A 14,672-nucleotide genomic window follows, 5' to 3' on the forward strand; every position below is an offset into this window, starting at 1 on the left:
GTTGGTATCACAATACTGTCATATAGTAACTTTTTCACTTCCATGCTCACTTCCCTGTTTCTTATCACTGCTTTCAAGGAACCAGCAACGTTTCTTCCCTGCTGTACCATTTCAAGCACTTCACCCTCCAAACCTCCATCCTTACTCATCACTTTACCCAAGTTTTTTTTTTTTTTTATGCGAGGAAGAAGGAACCAAAGTCCATGAGCCCGCAGTAACAGTTCCCTACAAGAGAAAACCAAAATACAATAGAGAGCCAACTTCAAGATCCGATCATTTTGAGATGCCTGGACACACTGTGTTTGAAAGACTGGAGATCATAGGCAGCAGGAAATACAGACAGAGGGAGACAGTTCCAGAGCTGACCTGTTGCATAAATGAAAGACTGGGAGTAACGGTTAACTCTTGCATTAGAGAGTTGGACAGAAAAGGGATGAGAGTTTGCTGCCAGACGGGTGCTACGCGCCCGTCATAGAGGTGGAGGAATGCAAGCGGACAGTTCAGAGGAGCAGTGACCATTAAAGTAGCGATAGAAAAGAGATAAAGATGCAACAGTGCGGCGAAGAGACAAAGGTTGAAGGGAGTCAGTAAGAGGAGGAGAGTTACTGAGACGAAAAGGCTTTGACTCTACCCTATTGAGAAGAGCTGTATGTGGGGAGCCTCCCCACACATGAGAGTTGTACTCCACACAGGGGCGGATAAAATCCCTGTATAGAGTCAACAATTGTGCAGGGGTAAAGAAAGAGCGGAGTCGGCTTAGCACACCCAATCTCTTTGAAGCAGATTTTACAAGAGATGTAATATGATCTTTCCAAGATAAGTCCCGAGTAAATGAAACCCCAAGCATGTTCAAGGATGATGCAGGATTAAGCTGAATATTATTAAACATTAGTGGGTATACCTGTGGAAGATTTTGTCAGGTTGATAGGTGTAAGAACTGAGTCTTAGATGCATTAAAAACAACCATATTATTTTTACCCCAGTCAGAGATACGAGCCAAGTCAGACATTAGGTGTGCCATAGTCTCATCCCTTGTTTGTTGAAGTAACTGTTGAGATGGGCATTGCGGGAACCGAATGGAAAGGTGAAGGGTGGAGTCATCAGCGTATGAGTGGATAGGGTTAGATGTACAGCTTAGAAGATCATTGATGAATAAAAGGCAGAGAGTTGGTGATAGGACAGAGCCCTGAGGAGCACCACTGTTGATAGATCTAAGAGAAGAATGATGGCCGTCTACAACGGTGGCTATAGAACAACCATAAAGGAAGCTAGCGATGAAGGCACAGATAGAAGGACAGAAACCATAGGAGGGCAGTTTGGAAATTAAAGATTTATGCCAGACTCGATCGAAAGCCTTTGAGATGTCAAGTGCAATGGCAAAGTTTTCGCCAAAGTCCCGAAAGGAGGATGACCAGGAGTCTGAAAGGTAGGTGAGAAGATCACCAGTGGAGCGTCCCTGACGGAACCCATACTGACGATCGGAAAGAAGGTTGTGATAGGAAAGATACTTAAACGTACTCACATTTTCAAACTCCTCACCATCCAGTCTCGCTGTACATTCACTGACTTTACCTCTCTCAAAGACCATCACTTTACTCTTCCCTACATTCACCTTTAGATTCCATTTCTTACACACTCTCCCAAACTCATCCACCAAGCCTTGCAGCTCCCCTCTGTCCTCACTCACAACACAGTATCATCTGCAAACAACAGTACAGGGAGTTTCCAAACACTACCCTCTCTCACCAGGGCCACTCTAACATCCACTACCCTACCTTGTACCGATACCTCTTTTATTACCCCATCCATGTACAGATTGAACAACCATGGATACATGACACATCCCTTTTTCAACCCGACCTTCAAAGAGAAAAATTCACTCAGTTCACCATCCACACGTACTGCAGCCTTAGCACCATCATACATACCTTCACAGCAATCAGCAACTTCCCATCTACTCCACATATTCTTAATACTTTCCACAATCCTTGTCTATCCACCCTGTCATATGCTTTCTCCAAATCCATGAAAGCCGCATACAACTTCTTTCCCTTCTCTAGAAACTTTTCCACTAATGATCTAAGAATGAATATCTGATCTACACAACCTCTTCCCTTCCTAAAGCCTCCCTGTTCTTCTCCAACTAATTTCTCTGTTCTTTCTCTAACTCTGTCAATAAGTATCCTACCATACACTTTTCCTATTATATTAAGAAGACAAATGCCCCTATGATTACCACACACTTCTTTTTCCCCTTTTCCTTTGTACAAGGGAATAATTATACCTAACTTCCCATCCACTGGAACTCTACCTTCCTCCCAGGCCAATCTGCACATCTTCCACATCCATTCTACTACTATCTCTGCCCCATGCCTCAACATTTCACCACACACTCCATCAGTTCCCGGGGCTTTTCCCAATTTAACTTTCCTCATTGCTTAAACAACTTCTATCCCACTGATTTCTTCCTGTCTTCTCACCTCCCTCCTTCTCTCAGCTATTCCCCACCCACTTATACTCGCATTACTTCCATCCTCTATGTTCAACAAGTCCTTAAAGTGTTCTCCCCATCTGCTCACTTTTTCTCCTTTCTCCACTAATAATCTACCATTTTTATCTTTCACTCCCTGCTAACTTCACTTCCACCCTGTCTTACTCTCTTCACTTCTTTCCAGAACATTTTCTTAGAGTCCCTTCACTTTACACTCAAATTCCTTCCAAATTCCTCATCTACTCTCTTCTTACTCTCTCTTACTAATCTTTTCACCTCTCTCTTTGTTTCTACATATAATTCTCTCTTCCGTCTCTCAACTTCTTCCACGCCCCTATTTCTCATCCATTCATTGTATGCTTTCTTCTTTTGTGCCACAGCCTGTCTCACCTCTTCATTCCACCACACCGTTCCTTGCACTCCCCTCTGTCTTCTCTTCATCCCACACACCACATCACATGCTGCACATATTTCTTCTGTGAATATCCTGCACACACCTTCCACGTCCCCCATCTGCTCCAATTCATATTTGCCCAATCGTTCCTCCACTTCTCTCTTATATTCTTCCTTTTTCTCATCCTCTTGTAACCTTTACACTCTCCTTACACATACTCCTTCTTCCCGTTCTTCCGTTCTTCTATTTCTCCATCTTTTTTGGATATTGATTCTGGCCACCACCAAGTAGTGGTCAGAAAGTCCACTCCTCCAACCTCTTTAAGCTCCTGCATCCATTACACATCTTCGCATCCTTTCATCCACACCCACATGATCAATCATTGCCTTCCTTTCAGTCAGTTCACCACCCACCCTTCTCATCACTCGCCATGTATACCTGTGGATCATTTTATGCCTGAAGAGGGTATTGGCTATCTCCAACCCTCTCCCAGCACAATCCACTAACGCACTGCCATTCTCATCTATCTCAGCAGGCACACCCCACTCACCAACTATTCCATCCTCCTTCACGTTCCCTACTTTACTATTCATATCACCGATCAAAAACACTCTCTTATTCCTTCCAAACTTTTCCATGCACACTTCCACATTTGTCCAGAACTCTTCTCTCACTCTGCTGGCACGATCTTGCATTGGGGCATACACACACACACACACACACACACACAGACACACACACACACACAATCGCCCACATTTATATTCCAACTTTCAATCTTATCCACACAATCCTTGACCCAACTGATCCATACGCTCTTATGTTCTTCTTCCATCTTTTACTCACAACTATACACACTCCTTCTTTTGCCCTCTTATTCTCACCTACTCCTGCACATATACCCCATCCATACTCCCATTCTCTCACCCTCTCACCTATCCAATAAGTTTCAGTTACTCCACATACATCAACTTTCGCACCCTCAAGTACCTGGACAATCTCTCTTTCTCCTCATCATTCGCACCTCTTACATTCCATGTTCCGATTACAATGTCCTTTGTCTGGTCCTTGGTCGTCATCTTTTGGTCAGTCCTTGTCTGAGGCTTCTCGTTCGTTAATGCTTATATTGCCTATATTACGATGTGAAAACCAATATACTCTCATACTGCTTATAAATTCGTACTAAATAAATAAATAAATACCGTTTATGAGTGGTGTGGAATAGTTACCCTCCCATTGAACTCATTTTCTTTGGAGCCAGCCTGATAGAAAACCCAGTAAGGTAAGGGGTACGCTTACCTGTATTGAGTATTTTAAACCTCAGGTGAGCGATTTCTCTATGAAATATCGATGTTTCTCACCAAAAGCAGAGTTTAGAACCTTTTTTTTTTTTCCCCAAAATTAGTTGGGATTGGGGGGAGTCAGTGGTGGAAAATCGGACGGGACGGGACGGGACGGGTTAAAAATCTTGAACAAATTTTATGGTGTTAGATACAGTAATTTGTTCGAAATACAGAATAATACTGTGAATAGAAATATTGGTAGAAAACCCAGAAGCAAGAGATTTTACTTTTAAATAACAGAACAGAGGAAGGAAAAACAAATGAATGAAAAAAAAAAATCCATACACCAGATTACTGGGATCCTCCATTTATAAAATATCTGTAACAGTTGGACCTGAACAGCTGTAGGTTGAAGTTCGGGGGGAAACAACTCCGGGGAAGCGAGTTCCAGAGAGATGCAGTTCAGGGAATAAAAGAATTCTGAGAGGCAGAAGTTCTGTAATATAGCTGTGTGACATTCCAGTCATGAGCACTTCCAGATACCCATGTAGCACGAGGGAAGGCATGGAGAGGTGGCACAAGGAACACAACTTTGTCTGAGCATTTACCATTAAAAAATCTGTAAAATAATGCAAGGGAGGCAACATTCCTTCTTACTTGTAGGGGAGGTAGTTTATTTATAATAGCACAGTTATGAATAATTCCAGCACCGTTGTTCTGAATTTTGTCTACTTGTTTTAATGCAACCTCTCCACATCCATTCCACAAGGGTGAGCAATATTCAAGATGACAGCATACATGACTCTTATAAATTATAGCTAACTGCTCGTCAGTGAAGAAGTTACAGACTCTGTAGAATAGTCCAAGTTTCTCTGAGACAATTTTAGCAATGATCTGACATGAGAAGTCCAGCCGAGGGCACTGTGAAGTGAGACACCGAGAATTTCAGTACTTTGGGAGATGGGAATATTAGTAGCATTGAAGATAACATACGAATCTGGCAATATCTGTCTATTAGTAAATTCTTCATATTTGGTTTATTAGCATTAAATGAGACAAGGTTGTTTTGTCCCCATTCATTGATCGTAGATAATTCTTAAGATAGCTGTACTGAGTTGAGAGTTAGAGATATTAGACTTTGTAAGTGGGTGTTTGAGTGTGAATGAGCTATGAAGAGTTGAGTCATCTGCATATGAATGGATGGGATTGTGGGTGAAAGATAAGAGATCATTAATATGAATCAGGAACAGGGTTGGCACCAGATCTGATCCCTGTGGCACGCCGGCATTAACTGAGTGGAAATTGGAATATACATTATCTACTTTTACTCTTATTTTTCTGTTACTGAGATATGAGGAATGCAGAGGCACTAAAGACGTTGGTCCATAACAAGGGAGTTTGGACAGCAGGGAACGGTGCTACACTTTGTTGAAAGCTGTAGAAATATCAAGGGCTACTACATGAGTTTCTCCATATTGGTCGATTGATTGGTGGGTGGTATGTCAGGAAACTATGTTAATGGTGGATCTTTCCTGGCAAAAACCATATTGTCTCTCACTAATTAAGTTCTTGGATTCACGATGCTTGACTATGTGCTTATTAAGTACAATTTCAAATACTTTACCAACAGAAGATGTGAAAGCTGTTGGTCTGTAAACAAAGGGGTCAGACGAACTTCCTTTCTCTGGAATTGGGTGGATATTGGCTTCTTTCCATGAATCTGGGAATGAAGAAGTACGTATGCAAGTCTGAATAATTCAGCTTGAACAGAGGCAAGTTCTGGGGAACGCTTTTTCAAAACAATTGGAGGAATTCCATCTGGGGATGGAGCTTTGTTTGTTGGTAAATTGTATAGGATGGATATTACGCATCTTGACTGTATTTTAAATGGAACAACTTTGGGAGAGTCAAGTTCTAGCACTATTACCAGTAAAGAGTGCTTAGTGGGCAAGTGATGAGCAAGCGCACATTTGTACATACTGTAGGCTTATCATCATACTTGCATCTTGGTGTAACCTTTCAACATTTCTGGTGAGTTATTTGAACAATAATGGAAGAATTATTGAATTGAGATATTCACGTTTCTCGTGTTTTCTCTGTTTATTTCTCGTTTTTCTTCTGGATGAGCTTATATCGAGGCACTGTAGCTTTAAACACATGCTTAATGTTCATTTCTGCTCCCGACTTTCCGTGTCAATGAACTGTGTTCGTAAACGCTTGGCTATTGATTGAATGATACAGCCCTGAAATGGGGCTATTACCCTTGCTGATTTCGCCTCCTGAACATAGAAAAAAACGTTCACGTAAAATTATGTGTAATATCCGATATTTAATTATTAGCATTCATGCTCGAGAACATAGTGTTACAACAGGAAATCTTTTAAAATTCGATTTTATAGTGCAGCATGTCAATTGAAGTCCTCGGTACATACCCTCAGAAAGCTGGGATTCCATGAGTAAATGTATAGCTAAAACCTAAATTTATTGAATGTATCTACTACCTGCTGAAAGAATCTCTTCCCTATCTCACATAGTAGCCTCTGAAAACCATCATGCTCGAACCATGTCATGTCGGGCAGGGCCGGGTCATGTCAGGCCGCTCATTTCTCAGCTGAATGTAAACATTGCTTTGCTCACTGCATTCGCTTGCTCGTTATAAGGAAAAACAAATTTAATATTAACGTAGTGGAGCAATGGAATAAGCTACCAGCAACAGTAATTAGTGAAAAATCTATTGATATATGTTTATAATTCGGTGATACAAATATTTTGAGACTATGGGCTATAACATAGTCTTGTTTATTTCCCTGTAGAAGTGCATGCTGAAGAATGCAATAAGTTTCCTTAATAAGGAAAACATTCGGCGACTGTGTTTTCATTACTGTTACAGATATGTAGAACAGATATTACATAGTGCATAGTCGTTCCTTTTCCGCCTCTCCAATAAAATTTCCATGCTTGTGGGATTTCGCCACCAAAGGGCTGGACATAAACATATAATTGCTATGTGTGGCTCATATTCATGGTTTTCCCACTGGTCCTTGCCTTCCAACACCCTTCTGTAGTTGCAGGGAGCAACATAAAGGTCTTGTGCTTACCTTACCATTGGTTGAGTTTTTCTGGTGTGTAGACTTAGCCTGTAGTTTTTGGGGGAAAATTCAGTATGGCAGACGAGGCCCCCCTGGTCGGGTTTTCTCGTTTCTGCGCATGCGCAATACGACCTGTGTAACGTCATGGACGAGTCACTCCATTTCCCCTGCTACCATTGGTCTGTTCTGTCATGCTGGTGAAGCTGTTGTCCCGCTCACTCTGCTACCTGCCTAGGTGTGCAGCATGAAGTACTCAGGCCCTGCCACCCTCGAAGACCTTGATGCTGACCTGGCACTGAGTGACGAGGATGAAATGACTCAGAGTGACTGGCCATAGCTACCACAAAGTAGTAGCAATGTCTTGCTAGCTGGGGAAGTAACTACGGATCCAGCACTATCTGTATCTGCCGCACCTCACCTTGTCAGCCAGGCATCTTCCTCTGCCAAGCTTCCCGTGCATAACAACTCGGACAGCAACAGTGAACCTTCATCCCCTGCTACCAAAATAATCTTCCAAGCAGCAGGAGACTTCTTATCCTCTGCAAAGGGCAACCACCCTTAGATCCAACACTCCTCGCCTCCTGCACCTTGTTCAATCCCCCCAGGTTTCGCCGTTGCTTCCTGCCTTTACGCCTCCGGCATTCATGCCCAGAGCTGGCTACATCAAACTTTTATTCAAAGACAACCCAATTGTGGACATTAAACTTCGATGGTTGTCTGAGGTCAACAGTGTTTTTCACCTTGGTCGCACCCAAGCGAAGGTCAAGATGTCTGCAATCACTTCCCGTTTTGTCTACATCTCCAGACGTCGCAGGGACATTGTAGATAGCGTAACTAAAGGAGAGTTCCTATTCCCTTCTTTGGAAATTCAAGACTCACCTGAGAGGCCCCGCAAGTTTTTCTATTTACCTCCTTACACGTTATCCTGTCTGGATTGATCCCAACTTGGCCAAGGAGCTGCCAGGTATCTACTCAGCCTGACATTTCAACCAGAATGGCACTCTTATCAACCAGCTGGTAGTCACCTGGAGCCTTCCTCATCCGCCACCACCAATTGTCACTTTCAGCTTCCTTGCCTGCCTCCCATCTTGTGAGTTTCGCAAGATGAAGGACAAGCAACCATGGTGCTTTCGATGTTAGGGCATTGGTCACATCTCTCGGTATTGCTCTGCGCCAGAACGGTGTGCATGGTGCTCTGGCCAACACGACTCTTGAACAAGTCCTCACAAACCCCCTCCACCTGCTTTTGATACAGCCTCGATTCAACCCAGCCCGCCATCCCCAGATACCTTGCACTGGAGATGTCCCCGATGTCATCAAGAAGGGGTTAACGTTTGGCATGGCTGCACTAGACGCCGTTCTAACCCTGCCCCCGTTGCTAAGGGTGGGGCTCCACTAGCATCACCATCACCACCATTCTGCGTTGCTGCTCCCCCCTGCCTCCACTGTCGGTTTGGACTCAGCTGCAGTCACTGAAGGTCGCAATGCTGTTCCCAATCTCAAGACTCGGATTAGCTAATTACAGTACGTTTTGATGCAATAGAAGCCCGCATTGATGGCTTGGTTAGCAAGTAAGCCACACTTGAGACCACATTAAATTCACTGGTTGAATCATAACAGGTCATCATTATGACTGTCACCACCCTTACGGAGAAACTGGACTCATTGTCACTCCCATTGGATGACTGAATGCTCCACCCAGGGAGTCTTCCCCTCGTGGCACACCACGTAGCACTTCTCATGCCACCACCACTTCCTCATCTGGCCCTTGCATACGTCATGGCAAAGTTTGGTAACATGGCACAACTGCATGTCATCTCTTGGAATGCCTGCAGTGTTACTGACCAGTCTAAATTTACTGCGCTCAAAGGTATAGTCACCACCCGGGTATCATTTTCATTCAGGAATCCTTTGTTGATCGTGTGCTACTCTGGGTAGAGGCACCCACTCTCAGTGGTTATGTTTCTTACATCCATCGAGTTAGGAATGGACTTGTCACGCATGTCCACTCCTCCATCCAGCACCGTCTCCTCCAAAGCTCTGTAGATGACGAGGCAACCTTCCAACTTCTTGAGGTCACCACTGGAAGCGGTATAACTCGGTTGTGCAATATTTACTCTATGCCAGGCAGGTTGAATACAGCTGCTCTCCCAGCTCCCACCATCCGTGGCATGATATACACGGGGGATTATAATGTAATGCCCGACACAATGCTTTGGGGGACCTTTCCTCCACCGTTAACCGTAACGGGACTAAACTTCTTGAGTATATTCGTGGTAATCATCTCACCTGCTAGGACACCAGTGGGGCCACACACTCTCGAGGAGGCACACTAGATCATGTCCTTACATCTGGCCTCATGGCGTCCCGGATCAGGTGTTCATCTATCACTGCGCTCTTCTCTGATCACATTGCTCTCAACCTTTATTATTCCCTCCCTGCTACACCTCCTCCTGTACACAGATGCACTCGCATTGCAATCCCACCCAAGTACTGCCCTACATACGTCTCCTATATGACAAATCTTCTTTCCACGTTCGACCTTCATTGTCCCAAAAAGTTGTATTCATCACTTGTCAGCTCCACTCATGACTTCTACACCCATTATGTCAGCAGGCCACACATTACGCTCCATTATGATGCCTACACCTGGACACTGGATAATCACATCTCTCAGGCAGAGAGGAAGGTGGTGGAAGATGGTTTTGCCTTTCAAAGACCAACTTCCCCCGAGAGTCCCCATCGGTATTGATTGTCAAGGGATGATCTAGTTGCTCTCCAGCACTGCGTTTATACCAATTCGTGGCATAAACTTACCAATAGCATCAACTATCAAACAACTGTTGGTTCCATGTGGTGCCCTATCAACAGGGTTGTCAAGAAGAAGCCCCCTAGTGTCCTACACCACAGTCCAGCACAGTATGCACAGGATCTTTTAGATGCCTTGTCTGCACAATCACGGGCTTGCACCCTTCCTGCACACATACAGGACATGCTCTCCACCCAGAAAAACTTTCGTGCACTCCGTCTCACTGCTGCTTTACTGAGGACAGATGATGGGGATGGTGTGGCTCGACTGATGATGAATTGCGACAGGCCCTCGCCAGGGGTAGGGTAACGGCTCCAGGTGATGATGGCATCACTTTTTCCTGTCCTCCATGTCCTCCTGAAAGTTCCTGGTAATCCCCTTCTCCAGCTGGTCAACCTTTGCATCCGTCTGAGATACATGCCACAAGCCTGGACCCGCAGTACAATCGTGCCTATTCCTAAACCTAGCACTGATAAATTCCTACCTGTTTCCCTCACCTCCTGCTTCAAGAAAGTACTGGAATGCATCCTCCTTACAAGACTCTTGTTTAGGCTGCAGGACAAGCTCTCGCCCCGACTGTATGGCTTTTTACCACAGCGAGGGACACATCACTGCCTCATGGAGCTATACTGTACACCCTCCTATCCCCCATCAGTGTAGTGGCCTTCATTGACTTAGAAAGTGCATTTGATGTCACCAACAGAGACATCATCCTCGACCAGGTAGTGGATTTTGGAGTTAAGGGAAACCTGCTGCAATGGATACGTGGTTACCTCACTACTTAGTCCTCTTGTGTTCTTTTTAAGGGCGCATACAGCACTGCTAAGGATTTCGAGCTTGGTACTCCACAAGGTGGTGTCCTTAGTCCTTTTTTGTTTAATATCCTCATACATCGTCTACTCACCCTCCTTCCTGACATCCCTGGAACCACGATTACTTACTACGCTGATGACATCTGCATTCATTCACATTCGTCTGCAGATCTGCTACGTTTCCTTCACGAGTCAGCTTCCAAATGCGGACTCATTATCTCTCCAGAAAAGAGTAGAATATTCACTGCCCGTCCAGCAAGAACACTGCCTGTATGCTCTGTCGGGGTTTGTGTTATCCCTCTGTGCACACAGTACCTTTATCTGGGGGTGCCTGTACGGATTTCTCCCTCCATTCCTGCAAGACAACGTGTGCATCTGATTGTTCAAGATCTGCTGACCCGGCTACAGCGGCGCCTAAAACCTCTCAATGGCTCACAAATTCTGCTGGGGTGTCTGTTCCTGTAGCACGAATCATACACATAGCGTTCATTCGATCAGTTGTTGATTATCTCCCCTGCTCATTTTCAACTTTCCAGAACAGTCTTACAACCTCTTGAGAAGTTCCAAAATGCAGTAATGAGACTCATCCTGGGCTGCCCTGGCTCAACCAGAATTGTCAACATGCAACTTGAACTCAACCTTCCACCACTTGTTGAGAGAATGTACTCCGTGGTAACATACTTCAGCCTTAGGTGCCTGCATTATCCTCACCTTTCTCCCCACTACTCTCACATCATTCGGACTTCTCTTGATCCCACTGCACCAAGGCCTCTGCTTCGCAGTGGTGGCTGCACACTAGTTAATATTGTTTGTTCAAAATTCCGATGGCTAAACGTCAACGTACCAGTGCTTGCTGAGGAGGTGGACTATGGCATTCCACCTTGGCAAACCCGTGTGCCTGCTGTCTCATGCACTCCGGTCTCCAAGACTGACCTGCCTCAGCTTCAGAAACAGTTAGCTTTGGAGACCATCGCCAGGCTGTCCTCTTCCCTCCCTTTGGCCCACCATATCTACACTGATGGCTCCCTCCAGGAGGATGGCAGTGCTGGCTGTGCTGTATTTTCCCCAAGTCTGGACCCACCTCAAGGGAGCTGGTTGGGCTGTTGACTGCCAACCTCATCGAGCTCTACGTATTGTGAACTACATGGACTCCTGGATGCAGTTACTTTATTAATACGGACGAATAACAGCGGTTTGATCATCTGTGACTCACAGCCGGCCCTCCACGCCCTCTCCTCTCCCAGGCCTGCATATCACCACCTCGTTACACAGATACTCCGTCAATTGGCCACTGCCCGCGATCGTTCGCTGGTGGTGCACTTTCAGTGGATTCCCTCTCATATTGGCCTCACAGCCAACAACACCACTGACCTCCTTGCAAGGACTGTCTGTGGACTGGATCCGCCTGCTGTGGATGCTACTAATGCCTCCCCCATTTGCTGCAAGCAGATAGTACGCAGAGCAGCCCACTCCCCTATTCTCCACCGTAGAAATGCTGAGAGGGCTCACAGTGCGTCCATCCAACATTATGACCACTTTCTCTCTCGTCCCCATAGATATCGTCGCAGTGGTCTTATTGTTCGTCAACATAACGTGGTGTGTGCCAGGCTCAGACTGGACTATCGACCTGTGTGGCAGTTGGCTTGGGTGGGCAACGCACCTCATTTCTCCTCCTGTAAGCTGCGTGACGCACCCAATGCCAACATCCTTGACCATTATTGCCTGCAATGTCCACTTGTCTCTGATTTAATACCACACAGACTAACATTAATGGACACTTGTAAACATTTGTTGGAAGATGATAACCTAGATGTTATTCTCATGCGTCATCCACACTTTGGTGGGTGTTAATTTGTTATAGCTACACAGCGTGTCCTACGTGGCACGAGTTCCCCTGTACACACCTCACATATGGCCGCATGGCACTGTACTAGGTTTGTCGCCTTCGGGCGTAATAAATTAATCAAATCAAATCAATTCCATGCTTGTTCTTTCTAACAAACATTTTTTTTTTTCGCTTGTCGGTTTCCTGACGGTTTAATCAGATGGTGTGGTGGGTGGGGGAGTCTTCATATTTTTTACCCTTTTCTTTTACCCGTATGTTAGATTTTAGTAGCTGAAGTACTGTTTTTTAAAGAGATAACGTCGTCATGAGTCAAAAGGCCTCCTGTTATTTGTACTTCCTATATACTTCTATGTACTCTCTCTCCCTCCCTCTCTCCCTCCCTTCCTCTCTCTCTCTCTCTCTGGGGGGCGCGGTAGCACAGTGGTAGCGCGCTGAGCTTGTGATCGGGAGGTCGCAAGTTCGAGCCTCGCCCGGGCTACCGTTGCCGGGAGGGGTAGCTCCCTCCTGTAACCCCAGCGGGGCTATATGGCCTTAGTTGCCTAGCTCGGGGAATTCATTTCTCCATTTCTCTCTCTCTCTCTCTCTCTCTCTCTCTCTCTCTCTTTCTGTGTGTGTGTGTGTGTGTGTGTGTGTGTGTGTGTGTGTGTGTGTGTGTGTGTGTGTGTGTGCGTGCGCGCGCGCGTCATTAAGTTAGGTTTGTGCTAACATCCTGAGAGGAGAATTTCACTAGTTGCATATCTGATCAGTGATTCTAACCGATAGTTTGGCAGACAATTCTGTGGTAGAAGCTTAAACTGAGGTCCAGTTTAGATCTCCCGCAGCAAACGAAACACTTGTGAACACCCATGCCTTTGCCCCTCTAAACTAAAGGAAATCGTCTTTGAAAGTAGGATTTTTATACTAATAAGCTATCATAGCAAAGAGGTAATCATATTTCATTGCTGGATGAGTTTATCTGGGAGGCGATGAATGGTTGCCAACATCTTCTGTCGCCTGTTCGGTGTGGTAAATCCACAGAACTGACACTGATGACAGTGTTTGGCTACAGATCAGTCTCGACTGCTCCGAATTCATTTTCAAAGACCATGGAAAGGAGAGGCAACAATATGTCTTTTGTCGATATTGCATTGTTTGTCTCACAATATAGCTACTATGCGTATTATAGGGTAATACGGAATTGAGTTTACCTCATTTATTACTCATTTAGAGGATGACATTTTATTCTTGCCAGTCATTATTGGAAACATCACGTACACTGAGAGGGTTAATAAACGTTATATCTAATGGCTGAACCTTGAAAAATATATCGTAAACTGAATGAAATCATCTGGAGATGGCAGTAATGAACTATGTAAGAAGGCATCCAGCGAAAGTGGTTGAATGGTTGTTGCTTATTTGCCGTATTTCAGAGATGCTTCAGGGTGTCACACATAGACTGTTTCCGAAGATATCAGTCAAAAATTGATGCATTCAGAGAAGATCAACCATATATACTCCGAAATTGTCTCAAGTTGTTTCAGGTTTAAAACAAGTGATAATTGGCTAAGAAAAACAAATACGTGAATATTCACTCATTGCTGAGACTTTTCAGTGCATCAGGGAGCCACAGTATTGAAACATCCATCCATCCATCCATCATCCAATCCTACATTGTCCCATGAGGAGCGTAGGAGCCCGGGGCTAGGCAGTTGGTCCCGACATTTAAGATGAGAGTGACCAACCTCACTCATCCCTGAGCGGCATTACATGAGCAATCAACCCCAATCACCCCTTGGATATAAACCTTCACCGGCTCAATCCGAATGGAGCGGAATAATTACCCACTGAACCACCAGGCGCCAAAATTTGGTTATATGGTTACCACCCAGCGTAGTAAATGGCTTCCTGGTGTACAGGAAACCATTTGGCTTGTCACTCAGTTCAGAGTCGCCCACAGGCAGAAGGAAGA

Source organism: Coenobita brevimanus, chromosome 34 (genome assembly GCF_032717465.1).
Source record: "Coenobita brevimanus isolate Jiangsu-jjx chromosome 34, ASM3271746v2, whole genome shotgun sequence".
Classification (NCBI taxonomy): domain Eukaryota; kingdom Metazoa; phylum Arthropoda; class Malacostraca; order Decapoda; family Coenobitidae; genus Coenobita; species Coenobita brevimanus.